General features: G+C 41.0%; 1 pseudogene; it reads right to left on the bottom strand.

Annotated features, from left to right (window-relative positions):
* Window positions 1-411: 411 nt before the first annotated feature.
* On the bottom strand, window positions 412-1,148 carry LOC123948365 (annotated as a pseudogene).
* Window positions 1,149-5,954: the final 4,806 nt, after the last annotated feature.

The raw sequence follows: 5,954 nt of genomic DNA, 5'->3' as shown, positions 1-5,954 counted from the left end.
ACTACAGAAGCTGCAGAGTCGTAGAGAACGGGCTCCTGGGAACACAAACAGGCTTTCTTGTTTCTCATTGGTCACACCAAGCTGGCTCCTCCCTATCCCCAACTCAAGCAGGTCCTTAGTAACAAAGCAATAGCAAAAATCCCAGAGTTACTAATGCTCTACTCTTGGATCAGGTCTTTCCTCAGTCTGGACTGAAGCCCAGGCTTCAGAAGTGCCATTTTGACTCGATTATATGAAGGGAGCAGATGTAAGAGACAAAATGGCTAAACACAATTAGGAGCTACTGGTCTCAGTCTGCAGGTAAAACTTAAGATGCCTACAGATGTGGTCAGTGTGACTTGTTCAAGGAAGATGTGCAGAGGAATGGGATGGGGAGGGAGGAAGTCCTTGGGCAAGTAGTCTGCTTGTTCTTCACTCTTTAGCCTTACGCTGGGCAGTTGAAGCTTCCATGGCTTTACCCACTGCTTCTTCATTCCCTAGGAACTGCATGGGCTTGATGGGCTTCAAGTTCCTGTCCAATTCTTATACCATGGGAATACCAATTGGCAGGTGCAGCTCTGAGATAGCCTCTTTGGAAAGATCCTCCAGACACCTGACAATGCACAGAAGGCTATTATCTTAGGCTTCAATCTGTACCTGTTTTCCCTCCTTGATCTGGGGTATTTCTTCATTTCAAAAGGGCAGAATTCTGGCAAAGGTGTACATCAGACAATCGCAGGAGGATAGCTGATATTCAGTGAGCTCTTGCACACTTGTGAGCCTTACTGATGTTGCTGTGGAATGTCAGGCTCCATTTCAGGTGGTGGGACATCATAAGGGCATGTCCAGATCTTTACTTGGGCTTTGCCATGCTTGGCAGCAGTTTCTGAGGCCACTTAGAGCCCCATAGTGCCACTCACTGGGGCATCAAGTCCTCAGTACCAGCAGCCACATTTGGTCAATGGCATCCAGCACTGTCTAAATTGCTCTCTTCTGTGCTCAGGTAAAACAGGTGTCCAACTCCTAGCGAGCATCTCACAGTGCTGGCCATTACGCATTGCTTCCTCCTGCCAGTGGGGCTCAGGTCATGTTGTACCAGCCGCTGAAGCAATGCTCCCAGTACCAAATGCTCTCGCCCTGTCCTCTCCTACCAGTTCGTAGGTGGCCATGGCAGCAGCTCCGGGCAAACAGAGTAGATTCCTCGAGCAGCTGTCCAGTCCCAGCTGCACCTGCGCACTTGCCCAACTTAATTCTTACTTTAACACAAGTTGGTTTTTATGGTATCCTTTATGTATACGAGGAAATTGGAGCTTAGAGATGGTGCAAATGTTAACTGCTGGATAAAGTCCCGTTGCGCCATAAATAAATGAGGATTAATTAATGACCAAAAGTCATCTAATAAAAAATATGGGTAATTTTGTCAGATGTTTTAACTCCATTTGGGGGTTATATATAGAACTAGAAACTCAAGATATCAGATTCTCTATGTCTATATCTATCTATATTTATCTATACTTGTATTCTATCTACTTTCACTCCTAAATTCATATATTTAAAATATAAATTTTATTAAATTATCCAGGATATAAAACATATATAGCTCCATTTTTTTTGAAAAAAGACTTTGCAGATGAAGCTCAAACTCAGAATAGCATCTTACTTATGAAAAATTAAAGTTGAATAAAGTTCTAATCAAAAGCATTTGTTTTTCCAGACATAAGAAAGTGAGAAAGATGGGGTGTGTGGGTGGCTTTCTTGGTTAATTGTGGGACTTTTAGTTTCTGTTCAGGTTTTGGACTCATGAATGGTGAGACTGAACCCCAGCTGGGGCTCAGTGGGGAATCTGCTTCTTTCTCTTTCCTTCTACCTCTGCCCCCAGACCTCACAAGTTTCTGTCTCTGGAATAAGTAAATAAATCTTTAAAAAAATAAGAAAGATTACTGATTAAACAAACAATTACCATTCACTTTCTTTGGGCCTCAGTAAGGTATGTGTTTCTGTGAAATAGTTTTTAGTATGGGAAAGGAAACTAAGTTACATATTTTTGCTCTTAGAAGATAGGTCTTCTAGGAAGAACCAACTCTGAACTCCTTTAGTCATCTGTGAAATTCATGGGTTTGAACTTTGAAAAAAAAATCTGTTTTGAAATTATATGCTATGTTTGCCTTATATAATAGGTATTGCATCTTTTTTTTAAGATTTTATTTATTTGACAGACAGAGATCACAAGTAGGCAGAGAGTCAGGCAGAGAGAGAGAGGGGGAAGCAGGCTCCCTGCTGAGCAGAGAGCCAAATGCTGGACTGGATCCGAGGACCCTGAGACCATGAGACCATGACCTGGGCCAAAGACAGTGGCTTAACCCACTGAGCCACACACAGGCACCCCATGCATCTTGCTATAAAGTCACTCTCACATATGCTTAATAAAAATTTGCAATAGGTCAGACCTCTGTTTGGCATATGAGATTCAGAGAGATTCACAATGGATCCTATTAGAAAAAGCACTGGGTAAATAAACAGCCAGATATGTAAAAATTAACTTGCTCCATATCTTTGATAGACCAAATTCTATAATGTGAAAATATTTTAAGATACAGACTTTCTCTTAATATTTATGATAGTGATGTGTTGCCTATAACATTGCAATACTTTAAATAACCAAGTTTTATTTCTCAAATGAGGGCCACATTTTACAAAGAAACAAAGCTTTTGTTTATTTCATTTGTCACCTTAGAAAAGTGGATAACTAGAGTACAATAAAACTCCCTTGGATGAAAATGTTAGGTGACTGCTTTCTCAGAAACTTATCCATTCCTGAGCATTAACCTCTAAGTCTTTGCGATTCAAATTCAAAGTTCAGCAAAATTACAAATGACTGCATCTTCAGTCTTTGTGTTTCTCAACAAATGGTTCATCTGTGAGAACCAGTGTTCTACTGAAAACTTTTAACACAAATACATATTTATCTTTGTCTTTGATAAAAATATAGTGGGTTCTGATAAAATTTCCCATGCTCTACTTTATAGGCAAAACAGAGCTCTTGGGGGGCAGTATGCAAAAAATAACCCAAGAGGAAAGCCAGAAACAAAAAAAAAAAAACTTCACATAAAATGAAAAGAAAATGAGTCTTTCATTTTCCAAAAGATGACATGAGGACTCCCACAGACCATCTTTCTGGTGAAACAACCATAATTAGTGAAAATGATAGGAAAAACAAAAAACAAAAAAACTAAAATTTCTGTATGTGGTCTTAAGGGCATTCAGCAAATGGAGAAACATTTGTTCAAATCTACTAAATGTCAGTAAGAGCAGTGAGAGAATCTGGCATGTGAGCCCTGAGCTACCCATCTCAGCATGACAGAAGCTCAGCATGACAGAAGTTCTACTGGCCAGTCCACTCAGGACACAGGGCTCCCTCTGCTAAGATTGGCTGAGAGATCCTTCCTTCACACAGCCTCTACAGAGGACAGAAACTCTCTTCCAGGAACAGTAGGGTGAGAAGAGTGGCCCCATCCACCTCCACATTCTGCTCATGGGGTAGAATTCCATACCAGTACAGACAAACCAAGACAAAGAGAGGCTGATAGCCTGCCCAGGGCTCTACTCATAAAGACAGGCATCACTCAGAAGTGGGCTATTTACCTCATGCCCTAGGGCTCATGACTCAGAGACTTTGCCCAGGGTGGGAGACAGGCTGTGAGAACAGAGAGCTCTGAAGCTCTCCTCAAGGGAACCAACTTAATTTGGAAAAGTAGATGGGGAAGCTCACACCTAAGGATGGTGTTGAAAACAGTAGATAGAAAAGCAATTAAGAGGATGCTGGTAGCTCTGCAAAAGCAACAAGCTGAACTATAGTCAGTTAATAGTTACCAGAGAAATCCAGGGAAGGAGAAAAGCAAGAAAAGCCATCCTGGGGTAGGAAGGAGCTTCGAAAACTAGCCTAAAATCTACCACTGTAAATAAACTTGAATTAAACTGGATCGGACCATGGAGAGATTTATGTACCAGGGCATTGCTGAAAACAATTAGGGCAACTAGCCAGTAGTTAGTGGAAGCTAACAACTGGTGTGATTGCGTCAGAGGCAGCCAATTTAACAGAGAGATTAGGAAAAAAAGAGAGTCAAAGAGAAAGCAAAAACAGTTTCATACCAAGGCGACCCCGGCCATGTACAGGGCTGGGACTTCTGGGGAGTGGTATCAGAAGCTATGTAGAAAGAGAAACCACTGAACAGTCAGTCCAGCTAAGGCACTAACCAAATAACAAACCAAATAAAAAGCAGATAAACCAAATAGATGGAAAATCTTCAACAACATATTAGAAAGCCACGTTCGACAACATATAAAGTATGATACATTCTAAGTGGGATTTATCCCAGAAATGCAAGGTGGTTTAAAATCAAAGAATTTATTTAAGTGATATTGTAAGGGCCTATTCAGTCAGAGCGCTCCCACCCCGATTGAACTGCCATTTTGTTGTTTATGCAGTAAAACTTAAATTGACCCTGCCCCAGCCTGGGGGAACTTACTTAAAAGCAAGTCTGGGAAACCGGTCCCAGGTGACAAAGTCCACATACAAGGGTGGGTCAGGTCAGGTGGAGACATTCAATCAGTGGGAGTGCATACTATCTTATAGCTTCCAAGGAGTATGGGCCCCGCCCTCGGGGTGCCTTTTGGGTGCCCATTCTGACTAAGGTGATAGGCTAGTTCGAATAGCTACTACAGGATGAATTGTAGTTCAATTGGCCACCTGTGTGTGACCTAGCATGACTGTGCAGCTTTCTCTGTGCATTGCAATCTCATTGGACACCTGTGTGTGGCCAGGCTCAACCACGTGGCCTTTGTTCTATAAAAGTTAGTCTGTGAGGCAGGGAGGGGTCGCACACTCTCTGTAAGAGGCCTGGCCCGGGCCAGTTGGTTTGATTCTCCATGCTTGGCATGAAATAAAGCTTTGCTTGACCTTTGCTTTGTATCAGTCTTGCTCCTTTAATCATTATTGGGTGACCCAACATTGGGGACCCAACAATATATTGTATCAAAGAATAAAGAACAAAAACCACATGATCATCTCAATTGGTGCCAAAAAATGCTTTTGACAAAATTCAACACCTTATTATGATAGAAACACAGGACAAACTAGGGTGGAAGAAAGCCTCCTAACCTCATAAAGAACATCTGTGGAAAGCCCACAAGCTAGCATACTTAAGGTGAGTGAATGAAACCCTTTCCTCCTGAAAACTCTGCATTGTTAGAAAGCATCCAAAATGATTCCAATGTAACTGGACCATAGATCTGCATTTGGCAATCTCTGTAAGATGAGAAAAAGTAGGATTTCTTATCTGATGAAAGTAGAACTAGGAATTAGCATTGGCTACAGAGGACATCACTAAATGGTGTACACAAACCTTAACCTTTCCATAAATGGCACTTAGTTCAGGATACACCAAAAGTAATAAGACTTTTGATGCAAGTAGTTTATTAAGGGACCTGAGGTGCTTCTAAGAAGCAGAAGTGCAGGAACAGAAAGACCAAAGCACCTACACAGAAAGAGTAAAATGAATACCTTGCTATGTGAGTTAAGGATCCTATTCACCCAGGGCTTACATGGGTCTGTCCTTTGCCCCTGTGCCTGAGATAAGAAATGGGCAGAGAAATGCGAATTGGAGCCCTAGTGACATCTACATATATTGACCGTGTTCAATAACATAATATTTTATCTTAAGTTATACCAACATTTATCCATTCCTCAATCTTTCAATATTGGATAAGTACCATACAGCTGGGCTTAAATGTGGTTTCTTTTGGGGGTCCTTTGCAACTACTTTAACTTCTCTTCACTTTAGTTTCCTTATATTAACATTAGGATAATTCTAGTAACTCACTTGTATTATAAGGAATAAATAATTATTGCCTATGAAGCTAAGGAAAAATTTGTGACACTAATCTTAATAAATATTATCCTTTTGTATTATAAGGCT

The sequence above is a fragment of the Meles meles genome, chromosome 1, assembly GCF_922984935.1.
Source record: "Meles meles chromosome 1, mMelMel3.1 paternal haplotype, whole genome shotgun sequence".
NCBI classification, from domain to species: domain Eukaryota; kingdom Metazoa; phylum Chordata; class Mammalia; order Carnivora; family Mustelidae; genus Meles; species Meles meles.
Note: the sequence above shows the minus strand (reverse complement) of the source record. Positions and strands in the feature narration are given on the sequence as shown.